The sequence below is a fragment of the Melospiza georgiana genome, chromosome 3 (assembly GCF_028018845.1).
Source record: "Melospiza georgiana isolate bMelGeo1 chromosome 3, bMelGeo1.pri, whole genome shotgun sequence".
NCBI classification, from domain to species: Eukaryota; Metazoa; Chordata; class Aves; order Passeriformes; family Passerellidae; genus Melospiza; species Melospiza georgiana.
Genome location: NC_080432.1, coordinates 29,249,167 through 29,267,264, shown reverse-complemented (window position 1 = coordinate 29,267,264; position 18,098 = coordinate 29,249,167).

The window sequence follows — 18,098 nt, the reverse complement described above, 5'->3', positions numbered from 1 at the left end:
CTTGGCACTGGTGCCACCATGGGTCTGGTCACCATCCTGCCTATTGTAGCTTTTCAGGAGGCAGCCGGTCACTCCCAGCCATAGGCCCCCACAAAAAAATCTCGGCCCGTTTCCCTGGCAAACAAAAGTAAGCTACCCCGCTTCTGGATGGCAGATTGCAGGAGCCACTTTGCACCATCAAACTGGCCCGACTTGTCACTGGTTCCACCTCTGGTCTGGGAACCATCCTGCGTATCGTGGATTCTAATTAGCCAGCCGGCCACTCCCAGCCACAGGCCCCCAAACACAAACAAAGGCGCTTTTCCCTATAAAACAAAACTCGCCTGCCAACATTTGATGGCAGATTGCAGGAGCCACTTGGTACTATCAAACCAGCCCAACATGGCACTGGTGCCACCGTGGGTCTGGTCACCATCCGCCCTTCGTAGCTTTTCAGGAGCCAGCCGGTCACTCCCAGCCATAGGCCCCCAGACACAAACCTCGGCCCTTTTCCCTGGCAAACAAAAGTAAGCTACCCCGCTTCTGGATGGCAGATTGCAGGAGCCACTTTGCACCATCAAACTAGCCCGAATTGGCACTGGTGCCACCTCAGGTCTGGGAACCATGCTGCGTATCGTGGATTCTAAGGAGCCAGTCGGCCACTCCCAGCCACAGGCCCCCAAACACAAACAACGGCGCTTTTCCCTGGGAAACAAAACTCGCCTGCCAACATTTTGACGGCAGATTGCAGGAGCCACTTGGTACAATCAAACCAGCCCGACTTGGCACTTGTGTCACCTCTGGTCTGGGAACCATCCTGCGTATCGTGGATTCTATGGAGCCAGCCAGCCACTCCCAGCCACAGGCCCCCAAACACAAACAATGGCGCTTTTCCCAGGAAAACAAAACTCGCCTGCCAACTTTTTGATGGCACATCGCAGGAGCCACTTGGTACTATCAAATCAGCCCAACTTGGCACTGGTGCCACCATGGGTCTGGTCACCATACTGCCTATCGTAGCTTTTCAGGAGCCAGCCGGTCACTCCCAGCCATAGGCCCCCAGACACAAACCTCGGCCCTTTTCCCTAGCAAACAAAAGTAAGCTACCCCGCTTCTGGATGGCAGATTGCAGGAGCCACTTTGCACCATCAAACTAGGCCGACTTGGCACTGGTGCCACCTCAGGTCTGGGAACCATGCTGCGTATCGTGGATTCTAAGGAGCCAGTCGGCCACTCCCAGCCACAGGCCCCCAAACACAAACAACAGCGCTTTTCCCTGGGAAACAAAACTCGCCTGCCAACTTTTGGATGGCAGATTGCAGGAGCCACTTGGTACTATCAAACCAGCCCAAATTGGCACTGGTGCCGCCATGGGTCTGGTCAACATCCTGCCTATCGTAGCTTTTCAAGACCTAGCCGGTCACTCCCAGCCATAGGGCACTAGACAAAAACCTCGGCCCGTTACCCTGGCAAACAAAAGTAAGCTACCCCGCTTCTGGATGGCAGATTGCAGGAGCCACTTGGTACTATCAAACCAGCCCAACTTGGCACTGGTGCCACCTTGGGTCTGGGAACCATGCTGCGTATCGTGGATTCTAAGGAGCCAGTCGGCCACTCCCAGCCACAGGCCCCCAAACACAAACAACGGCGCTTTTCCCTGGAAAACAAAACTCGCCTGCCAACTTTTTGATGGCAGATTGCAGGAGCCACTTGGTACTATCAAACCAGCCCAACTTGGCACTGGTGCCACCATGGGTCTGGTAACCATCCTGCCTATCGTAGCTTTTCATGAGCCAGCCGGTCACTCCCAGCCATAGGCCCCCACAAAAAAACCTCGGCCCGTTTCCCTGGCAAACAAAAGTAAGCTACCCCGCTTCTGGATGGCAGATTGCAGGAGCCACTTTGCACCATCAAACTAGCCCGACTTGGCGCTGGTGCCACCTCTGGTCTGGGAACCATCCTGCGTATCGTGGATTCTAATTAGCGAGCCGGCCACTCCTAGCCACAGGCCCCCAAACACAAACAAATGCGCTTTTCCCTATAAAACAAAACTCGCCTGCCAACATTTGATGGCAGATTGCAGGAGCCACTTGGTACTATCAAACCAGCCCAACATGGCACTGGTGCCACCATGGGTCTGGTCACCATCCTGCCTATGGTAGCTTTTCAGGAGCCAGCAGGTCACTCCCAGCCATAGGCCCCCAGACACAAGCCTGGACCCGTTTCTCTGGCAAACAAAAGTAAGCTGCCCCGCTTCTGGATGGCAGATTGCAGGAGCCACTTGGTACTATCAAACCAGACCAGCTTGGCACTGGTGCCACCTCTGGTCTCGGAGCCATCCTGCATATCGTGGATTCTAAGGAGCCAGCCAGCCACTCCCAGCCACAGGCCCCCAAACACAAACAACAGCGCTTTTCCCTGGAAAACAAACCTCGCCTGCCAACTTTTTGATGGCAGATTGCAGGAGCCACTTGGTACTATCAAATCAGCCCAACTTGGCACTGGTGCCACCATGGGTCTGGTAACCATCCTGCCTATCGTAGCTTTTCAGGAGCCAGCCGGTCACTCCCAGCCATAGGCCCCCAGAAAAAAACCTCGGCCCGTTTCCCTGGCAAACAAAAGTAAGCTACCCCACTTCTGAATGGCAGATTGCAGGAGCCACTTTGCACCATCAAACTAGCCCGACTTGGCACTGGCGCCACCTCTGGTCTGGGAACCATCCTCCGTATCGTGGATTCTAATTAGCCAGCCGGCCACTCCCAGCCCCATCCCCCCAAACACAAACAAAGGCGCTTTTCCCTGGAAAACAAAACTCGCCTGCCAAATTTTCATGGCAAATTGCAGGAGCCACTTGGTACTATCAAACCAGCCCAACTTGGCACTGGTGCCACCATGGGTCTGGTCACCATCCTGCCTATCGTAGCTTTTCAGGAGCCAGCCGGTCACTCCCAGCCATAGGCCCCCACACACAAAGCTCGGCCCGTTTCCCTGGCAAACAAAAGTAAGCTACCCCGCTTCTGGATGGCAGATTGCAGGAACCATTTGGTACTGTCAAACGAGCCCGACTTGGCACTGGTGCCACCTCTGGTCTGGGAACAATCCTGCGTAACGTAGATTCTAAGGAGCCAGCCGGCCACTCCCAGCCACAGGCCCCCAAACACAAACAACGGTGCTTTTCCCTGGAAAACAAAACTCGCCTGCCAACATTTGATGGCAGATTGCAGGAGCCACTTGGTACTATCAAACCAGCCCAACATGGCACTGGTGCCACCATGGGTCTGGTCACCATCCTGCCTATCGTAGCTTTTCAGGAGCCAGCTGGTCACTCCCAGCCATAGGCCCCCAGACACAAACCTCAGCCCGTTTCCCTGGCAAAAAAAAGTAAGCTGCACCGCTACTGGATGGCAGAATGCAGGAACCATTTGGTACTATCAACCCAACCCGACTTGGCACTGGTGCCACCTTGGGTCTGGGAACCATCCTGCGTAACGTAGATTCTAAGGAGCCAGCCGGCCACTCCCAGCCACAGGCCCCCAAACACAAACAACGGCGCTTTTCCCTGGAAAACAAAACTCGCCTGCCAACTGTTTGATGGCAGATTGCAGGAGCCACTTGGTACTATCAAACCAGCCCAACTTGGAACTGCTGCCACCATGGGTCTGGTCACCATCCTGCCTATCGTAGCTTTTCAGGAGCCAGCCGGTAACTCCCAGCCATAGGCCCCCAGAAAAAACCTCGGCCTGTTTCCCTGGCAAACAAAAGTAAGCTGCCCCGCTTCTGGATGTCAGATTGCAGGAACCACTTGGTACAATCAAACCAGCCCAACTTGGCACTGGTGCCACCTCTGGTCTGGGAACCATCCTGCGTATCGTAGCTTTTCAGGACCTAGCGGGTCACTCCAAGCTATAGGCCCCTAGACACAAACCTCGGCCCGTTTCCCTGGCAAACAAAAGTAAGCTGCCCCGATTCCGGATGCCAGATTGCAGGAATCACTTGGTAGTATCAAACGAGCCCGACTTTGCACTGGTGCCACCTTGGGTCTGTGAACCATCTGGCGTATCGTGGATTCTAAATAGCCAGCCAGCCACTCCCAGCCACAGGCCCCCAAACACAAACAACGGCGCTTTTCCCTGGAAAACAAAACTCGCCTGCCAACATTTTGATGGCAGATTGCAGGAGCCACTTGGTACTATCAAATCAGCCCAACTTGGCACTGGTGCCACCATGGGTCTGGTCACCATCCTGCCTATCGTAGCTTTTCAGGAGGCAGCCGGTCACTCCCAGCCATAGGACACCAGACACAAATCTCGGCCCGTTTCCCTGGCAAACAAAAGTAAGCTACCCCGCTTCTGGATGGCAGATTGCAGGAACCATTTGGTACTGTCAAACGAGCCTGACTTGGCACTGGTGCCACCTCTGGTCTGGGAACCATCCTGCGTAACGTAGATTCTAAGGCGCCAGCCGGCCACTCCCAGCCACAGGCCCCCAAACACAAACAACGGTGCTTTTCCCTGGAAAACAAAACTCGCCTGCCAACATTTGATGGCAGATTGCAGGAGCCACTTGGTACTATCAAACCAGCCCAACATGGCACTGGTGCCACCATGGGTCTGGTCACCATCCTGCCTATCATAGCTTTTCAGGAGCCAGCTGGTCACTCCCAGCCATAGGCCCCCAGACACAAACCTCGGCCCGTTTCCCTGGCAAACAAAAGTAAGCTGCACCGCTACTGGATGGCAGATTGCAGGACGCACTTGGTACTATCAACCCAACCCGACTTGGCACTGGTGCCACCTTGGGTCTGGGAACCATCCTGCGTATCGTGGATTCTAAGGAGCCAGCCGGCCACTCCCAGCCACAGGCCCCCAAACACAAACAACGGCGCTTTTCCCTGGAAAACAAAACTCGCCTGCCAACTTTTTGATGGCAGATTGCAGGAGCCACTTGGTACTATCAAACCAGCCCAACTTGGCACTGGTGCCACCATGGGTCTGGTCACCATCCTGCCTATCGTAGCTTTTCAGGACCTAGCGGGTCACTCCAAGCCATAGGCCCCCAGAAAAAACCTCGGCCCGTTTCCCTGGCAAACAAAAGTAAGCTGCCCCGCTTCCGGATGGCAGATTGCAGGAACCACTTGGTACTATCAAACCAGCCCGACTTGGCACTGGTGCCACCTCTGGTCTGGGAACCATCCTGCGTATCGTGGATTCTAAGGAGCCAGCCGGCCACTCCCAGCCACAGGCCCCCAAACACAAACAACGGCGCTTTTCCCTGGAAAACAAAACTCGCCTGCCAACTTTTTGATGGCAGATTGCAGGAGCCACTTGGTACTATCAAACCAGCCCAACTTGGAACTGCTGCCACCATGGGTCTGGTCACCATCCTGCCTATCGTAGCTTTTCAGGAGCCAACCGGTCACTCCCAGCCATAGGCCCCCACAAAAAAATCTCGGCCCGTTTCCCTGGCAAACAAAAGTAAGCTACCCCGCTTCTCGATGGCAGATTGCAGGAGCCACTTTGCACCATCAAACTAGCCCGACTTGTCACTGGTTCCACCTCTGGTCTGGGAACCATCCTGCGTATCGTGGATTCTAATTAGCCAGCCGGCCACTCCCAGCCACAGGCCCCCAAACACAAACAAAGGCGCTTTTCCCTATAAAACAAAACTCGCCTGCCAACTTTTGGATGGCAGATTGCAGGAGCCACTTGGTACTATCAAACCAGCCCAAATTGGCACTGGTGCCACCATGGGTCTGGTCACCATCCTGCCTATCGTAGCTTTTCAGGAGCCAGCCGGTCACTCCCAGCCATAGGCCCCCAGACACAAACCTCGGCCCGTTTCCCTGGCAAACAAAAGTAAGCTACCCCGCTTCTGGATGGCAGATTGCAGGAGCCACTTTGCACCATCAAACTAGCCCGAATTGGCACTGTTTCCACCTCAGGTCTGGGAACCATGCTGCGTATCGTGGATTCTAAGGAGCCAGTCGGCCATTCCCAGCCACAGGCCCCCAAACACAAACAACGGCGCTTTTCCATGGGAAACAAAACTCGCCTGCCGACATTTTGACGGCAGATTGCAGGAGCCACTTGGTACAATCAAACCAGCCCGACTTGGCACTGGTGCCACCTCTGGTCTGGGAACCATCCTGCGTATCGTTGATTCTATGGAGCCAGCCGGCCACTCCCAGCCACAGGCCCCCAAACACAAACAATGGCGCTTTTCCCAGGAAAACAAAACTCGCCTGCCAACTTTTTGATGGCACATCGCAGGAGCCACTTGGTACTATCAAATCAGCCCAACTTGGCACTGGTGCCACCATGGGTCTGGTCACCATCCTGCCTATCGTAGCTTTTCAGGAGCCAGCCGGTCACTCCCAGCCATAGGCCCCCAGACACAAACCTCGGCCCTTTTCCCTGGCAAACAAAAGTAAGCTACCCCGCTTCTGGATGGCAGATTGCAGGAGCCACTTTGCACCATCAAACTAGCCCGACTTGGCACTGGTGCCACCTCAGGTCTGGGAAACATGCTGCGTATCGTGGATTCTAAGGAGCCAGTCGGCCACTCCCAGCCACAGGCCCCCAAACACAAACAACGGCGCTTTTCCCTGGAAAACAAAACTCGCCTGCCAACTTTTGGATGGCAGATTGCAGGAGCCACTTGGTACTATCAAACCAGCCCAACTTGACACTGGTGCCGCCATGGGTCTGGTCAACATCCTGCCTATCGTAGCTTTTCAAGACCTAGCCGGTCACTCCCAGCCATAGGGCCCCAGACAAAAACCTCGGCCCGTTTCCCTGGCAAACAAAAGTAAGCTACCCCGCTTCTGGATGGCAGATTGCAGGACGCATTTGGTACTATCAAACCAGCCCAACTTGGCACTGGTGCCACCTTGGGTCTGGGAACCATCCTGCGTATTGTGGATTCCAAGGAGCCAGCCGGCCACTCCCAGCCACTGGCCCCCAAACACAATAAACGGCACTTTTCCCTGGAAAACAAGACTCGCCTGCCAACTTTTTGATGGCAGATTGCAGGAGCCACTTGGTACTATCAAACCAGCCCAACTTGGCACTGGTGCCACCATGGGTCTGGTAACCATCCTGCCTATCGTAGCTTTTCATGAGCCAGCCGGTCACTCCCAGCCATAGGCCCCCACAAAAAAACCTCGGCCCGTTTCCCTGGCAAACAAAAGTAAGCTACCCCGCTTCTGGATGGCAGATTGCAGGAGCCACTTTGCACCATCAAAGTAGCCCGACTTGGCACTGGTGCCACCTCTGGTCTGGGAACCATCCTGCGTATCGTGGATTCTAATTAGCCAGCCGGCCACTCCTAGCCACAGGCCCCCAAACACAAACAAAGGCGCTTTTCCCTATAAAACAAAACTCGCCTGCCAACATTTGATGGCAGATTGCAGGAGCCACTTGGTACTATCAAACCAGCCCAACATGGCACTGGTGCCACCATGGGTCTGGTCACCATCCTGCCTATCGTAGCTTTTCAGGAGCCAGCAGGTCACTCCCAGCCATAGGCCCCCAGACACAAGCCTGGACCCGTTTCCCTGGCAAACAAACGTAAGCTGCCCCGCTTCTGGATGGCAGATTGCAGGAGCCACTTGGTACTATCAAACCAGACCAGCTTGGCACTGGTGCCACCTCTGGTCTCGGAGCCATCAGGCATATCGTGGATTCTAAGGAGCCAGCCAGCCACTCCCAGCCACAGGCCCCCAAACACAAACAACAGCGCTTTTCCCTGGAAAACAAAACTCGCCTGCCAAATTTTTGATGGCAGATTGCAGGAGCCACTTGGTACTATCAAACCAGCCCAACTTGGAACTGCTGCCACCATGGGTCTGGTCACCATCCTGCCTATCGTAGCTTTTCAGGAGCCAGCCGGTCACTCCCAGCCATAGGCACCCAGAAAAAAACCTCGGCCCGTTTCCCTGGCAAACAAAAGTAAGCTACCCTGCTTCTGGATGCCAGATTGCAGGAGCCACTTTGCACCATCAAACTGGCCCGACTTGCCACTGGTGCCACCTCTGGTCTGGGAACCATCCTGCGTATCGTGGATTCTAATTAGCCAGCCGGCCACTCCCAGCCACAGGCCCCGAAACACAAACAACGGCGCTTTTCCCTGGAAAACAAAACTCGCCTGCCAAATTTTTGATGGCAGATTGCAGGAGCCACTTGGTACTATCAAGCCAGCCCTACTTGGCACTGGTGCCACCATGGGTCTGGTAACCATCCTGCCTATCTTAGCTTTTCAGGAGCCAGCCGGTCACTCCCAGCCATAGGCCCCCACAAAAATACCTCGGCCCGGTTCCCTAGCAAACAAAAGTAAGGTGCCGCGCTTCTGGATGGCAGATTGCAGGACGCACTTGGTACTATCAAACCAGCCCGACTTGGCACTGGTGCCACCTCTGGTCTGGGAACCATCCTGCGTATCTTGGATTCTAAGGAGCCAGCCGGCCACTCCCAGCCACAGGCCCCCAAACAAAAACAACGGCGCTTTTCCCTGGAAAACAAAACTCGCCTGCCAACTTTTTGATGGCAGATTGCAGGAGCCACTTGGTACTATCAAATCAGCCCAACTTGGCACTGGTGCCACCATGGGTCTGGTCACCATCCTGCCTATCGTAGCTTTTCAGGAGCCAGCCGGTCACTCCCAGCCATAGGCCCCCAGAAAAAAACCTCGGCCCGTTTCCCTGGCAAACAAAAGTAAGCTACCCCGCTTCTGAATGGCAGATTGCAGGAGCCACTTTGCACCATACACTAGCCCGACTTGGCACTGGCGCCACCTCTGGTCTGGGAACCATCCTGCGTATCGTGGATTCTAATTAGCCAGCCGGCCACTCCCAGCCACAGGCCCCCAAACAAAAACAAAGGCGCTTTTCCCTGGAAAACAAAACTCGCCTGCCAAATTTTCATGGCAGATTGCAGGAGCCACTTGGTACTATCAAACCAGCCCAACTTGGCACTGGTGCCACTATGGGTCTGGTAACCATCCTGCCTATCGTAGCTTTTCAGGAGGCAGCCGGTCACTCCCAGCCATAGGCCCCCAGACACAAATCTCGGCCCGTTTCTCTGGCAAACAAAAGTAAGCTACCCCGCTTCTGGATGGCAGATTGCAGGAACCATTTGGTACTGTCAAACGAGCCCGACTTAGCACTGGTGCCACCTTGGCTCTGGGAACCATCCTGCGTAACGTAGATTCTAAGGCGCCAGCCGGCCACTCCCAGCCACAGGCCCCCAAACACAAACAACGGTGCTTTTCCCTGGAAAACAAAACTCGCCTGCCAACATTTGATGGCAGATTGCAGGAGCCACTTGGTACTATCAAACCAGCCCAACATGGCACTGGTGCCACCATGGGTCTGGTCACCATCCTGCCTATTGTAGCTTTTCAGGAGCCAGCAGGTCACTCCTAGCCATAGGCCCCCAGACACAAGCCTGGACCCGTTTCCCTGGCAAACAAAAGTAAGCTGCCCCGCTTCTGGATGGCACATTGCAGGAGCCACTTGGTAATATCAAACCAGACCAGCTTGGCACTGGTGCCACCTCTGGTCTCGGAGCCATCCTGCGTATCGTGGATTCTAAGGAGCCAGACAGCCACTCCCAGCCACAGGCCCCCAAACACAAACAACGGCGCTTTTCCCTGGAAAACAAAACTCGCCTGCCAACATTTTGATGGCAGATTGCAGGAGCCACTTGGTACTATCAAGCCAGCCCTACTTGGCACTGGTGCCACCATGGGTCTGGTAACCATCCTGCCTATCGTAGCTTTTCAGGAGCCAGCCGGTCACTCCCAGCCATAGGCCCCCACAAAAAAACCTCGGCCCGTTTCCCTGGCAAACAAAATAAGGTGCCGCGCTTCTGGATGGCAGATTGCAGGACGCACTTGGTACTATCAAAACAGCCCGACTTGGCACTGGTGCCACCTCTGGTCTGGGAACCATCCTGCGTATCTTGGATTCTAAGGAGCCAGCCGGCCACTCCCAGCCACAGGCCCCCAAACAAAAACAACGGCGCTTTTCCCTGGAAAACAAAACTCGCCTGCCAACTTTTTGATGGCAGATTGCAGGAGCCACTTTGCACCATTAAACTAGCCCGACTTGGCACTGGCGCCACCTCTGGTTTGGGAATTATCCTCCGTATCGTGGATTCTAATTAGCCAGCCGGCCACTCCCAGCCCCATCCCCCCAAACACAAACAAAGGCGCTTTTCCCTGGAAAACAAAACTCGCCTGCCAAATTTTCATGGCAAATTGCAGGAGACACTTGGTACTATCAAACCAGCCCAACTTGGCACTGGTGCCACTATGGGTCTGGTCACCATCCTGCCTATCGTAGCTTTTCAGGAGGCAGCCGGTCACTCCCAGCCATAGGCCCCCACACACAAAGCTCGGCCGGTTTCCCTGGCAAACAAAAGTAAGCTACCCCGCTTCTGGATGGCAGATTGCAGGAACCATTTGGTACTGTCAAACGAGCCCGACTTGGCACTGGTGCCACTTTGGGTCTGGGAACAATCCTGCGTAACGTAGATTCTAAGGCGCCATCCGGCCACTCCGAGCCACAGGCCCCCAAACACAAACAACGGTGCTTTTCCCTGGAAAACAAAACTCGCCTGCCAACATTTGATGGCAGATTGCAGGAGCCACTTGGTACTATCAAACCAGCCCAACATGGCACTGGTGCCACCATGGGTCTGGTCACCATCCTGCCTATCGTAGCTTTTCAGGAGCCAGCAGGTCACTCCCAGCCATAGGCCCCCAGACACAAACCTCAGCCCGTTTCCCTGGCAAACAAAAGTAAGCTGCACCGCTACTGGATGGCAGATTGCAGGACGCACTTGGTACTATCAACCCAACCCGACTTGGCACTGGTGCCACCTTGGGTCTGGGAACCATCCTGCATATCGTGGATTCTAAGGAGCCAGCCGGCCACTCCCAGCCACAGGCCCCCAAACAAAAACAACGGCGCTTTTCCCTGGAAAACAAAACTCGCCTGCCAACTGTTTGATGGCAGATTGCAGGAGCCACTTGGTACTATCAAACCAGCCCAACTTGGCACTGGTGCCACCATGGGTCTGGTCACCATCCTGCCTATCGTAGCTTTTCAGGAGCCAGCCGGTAACTCCCAGCCATAGGCCCCCAGAAAAAACCTCGGCCTGTTTTTCTGGCAAACAAAAGTAAGCTGCCCCGCTTCTGGATAGCAGATTGCAGGAACCACTTGGTAGTATCAAACCAGCCCAACTTGGCACTGGTGCCACCTCTGGTCTGGGAACCATCCTGCGTATCGTAGCTTTTCAGGACCTAGCGGGTCACTCCAAGCTATAGGCCCCTAGACACAAACCTCGGCCCGTTTCCCTGGCAAACAAAAGTAAGCTGTCCCGCTTCCGGATGGCAGATTGCAGGAATCACTTGGTAGTATCAAACGACCCCGACTTTGCACTGGTCCCACCTTGGGTCTGTGAACCATCTGGCGTATCGTGGATTCTAATTAGCCAGCCAGCCACTCCCAGCCACAGGACCCCAAACAAAAACAACGGCGCTTTTCTCTGGAAAACAAAACTCGCCTGCCAACATTTTGATGGCACATTGCAGGAGCCACTTGGTACTATCAAATCAGCCCAACTTGGCACTGGTGCCACCATGGGTCTGGTCACCATCCTGCCTATCGTAGCTTTTCAGGAGCCAGCCGGTCACTCCCAGCCATAGGCCCCCAGACACAAACCTCGGCCCGTTTCCCTGGCAAACAAAAGTAAGCTACCCCGCTTCTGGATGGCACATTGCAGGAGCCACTTTGCACCATCAAACTAGCCCGAATTGGCACTGGTGCCACCTCAAGTCTGGGAACCATGCTGCGTATCGTGGATTCTAAGGAGCCAGTCGGCCACTCCCAGCCACAGGCCCCCAAACACAAACAACGGCGCTTTTCCCTGGGAAACAAAACTCGCCTGCCAACTTTTTGATGGCAGATTGCAGGAGCCAATTGGTACTATCAAACCAGCCTGACTTGGCACTGGTGCCACCTCTGGTCTGGGAACCATCCTGCGTATCGTGGATTCTAAGGAGCCAGCCGGCCACTCCCAGCCACAAGCCCCCAAACACAAACAACGGCGCTTTTCCCTGGAAAACAAAACTCGCCTGCCAACTTTTAGATTGCAGATTGCAGGAGCCACTTGGTACTATCAAACCAGCCCAACTTGGCACTGGTGCCACCATGGGTCTGGTAACCATCCTGCCTATCGTAGCTTTTCAGGAGCCAGCCGGTCACTCCCAGCCATAGGCCCCCACAAAAAAATCTCGGCCCGTTTCCCTGGCAAAGAAAAGTAAGCTACCCCGCTTCTGGATGGCAGATTGCAGGAGCCACTTTGCACCATCAAACTAGCCCAACTTGGCACTGGTGCCACCTCTGGTCTGGGAACAATCCTGCGTATCGTGGATTCTAATTAGCCAGCCGGCCACTCCCAGCCACAGGCCCCCAAACACAAACAATGGCACTTTGCCCTATAAAACAAAACTCGCCTGCCAACATTTGATGGCAGATTGCAGGAGCCACTTGGTACTATCAAACCAGCCCAACATGGCACGGGTGCCACCATGGGTCAGGTAAGCATCCTGCCTATCGTAGCTTTTCAGGAGCCAGCCGGTCACTCCCAGCCATAGGCCCCCAGACACAAACCTCGGCCCGTTTCCCTGGCAAACAAAAGTAAGCTACCCCGCTTCTGGATGGCAGATTGCAGGAGCCACTTTGCACCATCAAACTAGCCCGACTTGGCACTGGTGCCACCTCAGGTCTGGGAACCATGCTGCGTATCGCGGATTGTAAGGAGCCAGCCGGCCACTCCCAGCCACAGGCCCCCAAACACAAACAATGGCGCTTTTCCCTATAAAACAAAACTCGCCTGCCAACTATTTGATGGCACATTGCAGGAGCCACTTGGTACTATCAAATCAGCCCAACTTGGCACTGGTGCCACCATGGGTCTGGTCACCATCCTGCCTATCGTAGCTTTTCAGGAGCCAGCCGGTCACTCCCAGCCATAGGCCCCCAGACACAAACCTCGGCCCTTTTCCCTGGCAAACAAAAGTAAGCTACCCCGCTTCTGAATGGCAGATTGCAGGAGCCACTTTGCACCATCAAACTAGGCCGACTTGGCACTGGTGCCACCTCAGGTCTGGGAACCATGCTGCGTATAGTGGATTCTAAGGAGCCAGTTGGCCACTCCCAGCCACAGGCCCCGAAACACAAACAACGGCGCTTTTCCCTGGGAAACAAAACTCGCCTACCAACTTTTTGATGGCACATCGCAGGAGCCACTTGGTACTATCAAACCAGCCCAACTTGGCACTGGTGCCGCCATGGGTCTGGTCACCATCCTGCCTATCGTAGCTTTTCAAGACCTCGCCGGTCACTCCCAGCCATAGGGCCCCAGACAAAAACCTCGGCCCGTTTCCCTGGCAAACAAAAGTAAGCTACCCCGCTTCTGGATGGCAGATTGCAGGACGCATTTGGTAGTATCAAACCAGCCCAACTTGGCACTGGTGCAACCTTGGGTCTGGGAACCATCCTGCGTATTGTGGATTCTAAGGAGCCAGCCGGCCACTCCCAGCCACTGGCCCCGAAACACAAACAACGGCGCTTTTCCCTGGAAAACAAAACTCGCCTGCCAACTTTTTGATGGCAGATTACAGGAGCAACTTGGTACTATCAAACCAGCCCAAATTGGCACTGCTGCCACCATGGGACTGGTCACCATCCTGCCTATCGTAGCTTTTCAGGAGCCAGCCGGTCACTCCCAGCCATAGGCCCCCACAAAAAAACCTCGGCCCGGTTCCCTGGGAAACAAAAGTAAGCTGCCGCGCTTCTGGATGGCAGATTGCAGGACGCACTTGGTACTATCAAACCAGCCCGACTTGGCACTGGTGCCACCTCTGGTCTGGGAACCATCCTGCGTATCTTGGATTCTAAGGAGCCAGCCGGCCACTCCCAGCCACAGGCCCCCAAACACAAACAACGGCGCTTTTCCCTGGGAAACAAAACTCGCCTGCCAACTTTTTGATGGCAGATTGCAGGAGCCACTTGGTACTATCAAACCAGCCCGACTTGGCACTGGTGCCACCTCTGGTCTGGGAACCATCCTGCGTATCGTGGATTCTAAGGAGCCAGCCGGCCACTCCCAGCCACAGGCCCCCAAACACAAACAATGGCGCTTTTCCCAGGAAAACAAAACTCGCCTGCCAACTTTTTGATGGCACATTGCAGGAGCCACTTGGTACTATCAAACCAGCCCAACTTGGCACTGGTGCCACCATGGGTCTGGTCACCATCCTGCCTATCGTAGCTTTTCAGGAGCCAGCCGGTCACTCCCAGCCATAGGCCCCCAGACACAAACCTCGGCCCTTTTCCCTGGCAAACAAAAGTAAGCTACCCCGCTTCTGGATGGCAGATTGCAGGAGCCACTTTGCACCATCAAACTAGCCCGAATTGGCACTGGTGCCACCTCAGGTCTGGGAACCATGCTGCGTATCGTGGATTCTAAGGAGGCAGTCGGCCACTCCCAGCCACAGGCCCCCAAACACAAACCTCGGCCCGTTTCCCTGGCAAACAAAAGTAAGCTGCCCCGCTTCTGGATGGCACATTGCAGGAGCCACTTGGTACTATCAAACCAGCCCGACTTGTCACTGGTGCCACCTCTGGTCTGGGAACCATCCTGCGTATCGTGGATTCTAATTGGCCATCCGGCAACTCCCAGACACAGGCCCCCAAACACAAACAACGGCGCTTTTCCCTGGAAAACAAAACTCGTCTGCAGACATTTTGATGGCAGATTGCAGGAGCCACTTGGTACTATCAAACCAGCCCAACTTGGCACTGGTGCCTCCATGGGTCTGGTCACCATCCTGCCTATCGTAGCTTTGTAGGACCTAGCCGATCACTCCCAGCCATCGGCTCCCAGACACAAACCTCGGCCCGTTTCCCTGGCAATCAAAAGTAAGCTGCCCCGCTTCTGGATGGCAGATTGCAGGAACCACTTGGTAGTATCAAACCAGCCCGACTTGGCACTGGTGCCACCTTGGCTCTGGGAACCATCCTGCCTATCGTGGATTTTCAGGGGCCAGCCGGCCACTCTCAGCGATATGCCCCCAAACACAAAACCACGGCCTTTTTCTCTGGAAAACACAACTCAACTGCCCCTCTTCTGGATGGCAAATTGCAGGACTTACTTGATACTATAAAAACAGCCCGACTTGACACTGGTGCCACCTTGGGTCTGGGAACCACCCTGCGTATCGAGCTTCTTAAGGAGCCAGCCGGCCACTCCCAGCCATATGCCTCCAAAAACAAACCACGGACCTTTACTCTGGCAAAAAATAATCCGCTGCCCCGCGTCAGGATGGCAGATTGCAGGAGCCATTTGGTACTATCAAACCAGCCCGACTTGGCACTGGTGCCACCTTGGGTCTGGGAACCATCCTGTGTATTGTGGATTGTCAGGAGCCAGTCGACCACTCTCGGCCACAGACCCCAATCGAAAACAATGGCCGGTTCACAGGCAAAATAACTCAGCTGCCCCGCTTCTGGATGGGAGATTGCAGGAGGCACTTGACACAGTCAAAGCAGCCCCACTTGTCACTGGTGCCACCTTGGGTCTGGGAACAATGCTACGTATCATGGATTTTCAGGAGCCAGCCAGCCACTGCCAGCCACAGGCCCCCAAATACAAACCTCGGCCCGTTTCCCTGGCAAACAAAAGTAAGCTGCCCCGCTTCTGGATGGCAGATTGCAGGAGCCACTTGGTACTATCAAACCAGCCCAACTTGGCACTGGTGCCACCTCTGGTCTGGGAACCATCCTGCGTATCGTGGATTCTAATTGGCCATCCGGCCACTCCGAGCCACAGGCCCCCAAACACAAACAACGGCGCTTTTCCCTGGAAAACAAAACTCGCCTGCCAACTTTTTGATGGCAGATTGCAGGAGCCACTTGGTACTATCAAACCAGCCCAACTTGGCACTGGTGCCACCATGGGTCGGGTCACCATCCTGCCTATCGTAGCTTTACAGGACCTAGCCGGTCACTCCCAGCCATAGGCCCCCAGACAAAAATCTCGGCGCTTTTCCCTGGCAAACAAAAGTAAGCCGCCCCGCTTCTGGATGGCAGATTGCAGGACGCACTTGGTACTATCAAACCAGCCCAACTTGGCACTGGTGCCACCTTGGCTCTGGGAACCACCCTGCGTATCGTGGATTCTAAGGAGCCAGCCGGCCACTCCCAGCCACAGTCCCCCAAACACAAACAACGGCGCTATTCCCTGGAAAACAAAACTCGCCTGCCAACTTTTTGATGGCAGATTGCAGGAGCCACTTGGTAGTATCAAACCATCCCAACTTGACACTGGTGCCACCATGGGTCTGGCCACCATCCTGCCTATCGTAGCTTTTCAGGAGCCAGCCGGTCACTCCCAGCCATAGGCCCCCAGACACAAACCTCGGCCCTTCTCCCTGGCAAACAAAAGTAAGCTACCCCGCTTCTGGATGGCAGATTGCAGGAGCCACTTTGCACCATCAAACTAGCCCGAATTGGCACTGTTTCCACCTCAGGTCTGGGAACCATGCTGCGTATCGTGGATTCTAAGGAGCCAGTCGGCCACTCCCAGCCAAAGGCCCCCAAACACAAACAACGGCGCTTTTCCCTGGGAAACAAAACTCGCCTGCCGACATTTTGACGGCAGATTGCAGGAGCCACTTGGTACAATCAAACCAGCCCGACTTGTCACTGGTGCCACCTCTGGTCTGGGAACCATCCTGCGTATCGTGGATTCTATGGAGCCAGCCGGCCACTCCCAGCCACAGGCCCCCAAACACAAACAATGGCGCTTTTCCCTGGAAAACAAAACTCGCCTGCCAACTTTTTGATGGCACATCGCAGGAGCCACTTGGTACTATCAAATCAGCCCAACTTGGCACTGGTGCCACCATGGGTCTGGTCACCATCCTGCCTATCGTAGCTTTTCAGGAGCCAGCCGGTCACTCCCAGCCATAGGCCCCCAGACACAAACCTCGGCCCTTTTCCCTGGCAAACAAAAGTAAGCTACCCCGCTTCTGGATGGCAGATTGCAGGAGCCACTTTGCACCATCAAACTAGCCCGACTTGGCACTGGTGCCACCTCAGGTCTGGGAAACATGCTGCGTATCGTGGATTCTAAGGAGCCAGTCGGCCACTCCCAGCCACAGGCCCCCAAACACAAACAACGGCGCTTTTCCCTGGAAAACAAAACTCGCCTGCCAACTTTTGGATGGCAGATTGCAGGAGCCACTTGGTACTATCAAACTAGCCCTACTTGGCACTGGTGCCACCTTGGCTCTGGGAACCATCCTGCGTATTGTGGATTCTAAGGAGCCAGCCGGCCACTCCCAGCCACTGGCCCCCAAACACAATAAACGGCACTTTTCCCTGGAAAACAAGACTCGCCTGCCAACTTTTTGATGGCAGATTGCAGGAGCCACTTGGTACTATCAAACCAGCCCAACTTGGCACTGGTGCCACCATGGGTCTGGTAACCATCCTGCCTATCGTAGCTTTTCAGGAGCCAGCCGGTCACTCCCAGCCATAGGCCCCCACAAAAAAACCTCGGCCCGTTTCCCTGGCAAACAAAAGTAAGCTACCCCGCTTCTGGATGGCAGATTGCAGGAGCCACTTTGCACCATCAAACTAGCCCGACTTGGCACTGGTGCCACCTCTGGTCTGGGAACCATCCTGCGTATCGTGGATTCTAATTAGCCAGCCGGCCACTCCTAGCCACAGGCCCCCAAACACAAACAAAGGCGCTTTTCCCTATAAAACAAAACTCGCCTGCCAACATTTGATGGCTGATTGCAGGAGCCACTTGGTACTATCAAACCAGCCCAACATGGCACTGGTGCCACCATGGGTCTGGTCACCATCCTGCCTATCGTAGCTTTTCAGGAGCCAGCAGGTCACTCCCAGCCTTAGGCCCCCAGACACAAGCCTGGACCCGTTTCCCTGGCAAACAAACGTAAGCTGCCCCACTTCTGGATGGCAGATTGCAGGAGCCACTTGGTACTATCAAACCAGACCAGCTTGACACTGGTGCCACCTC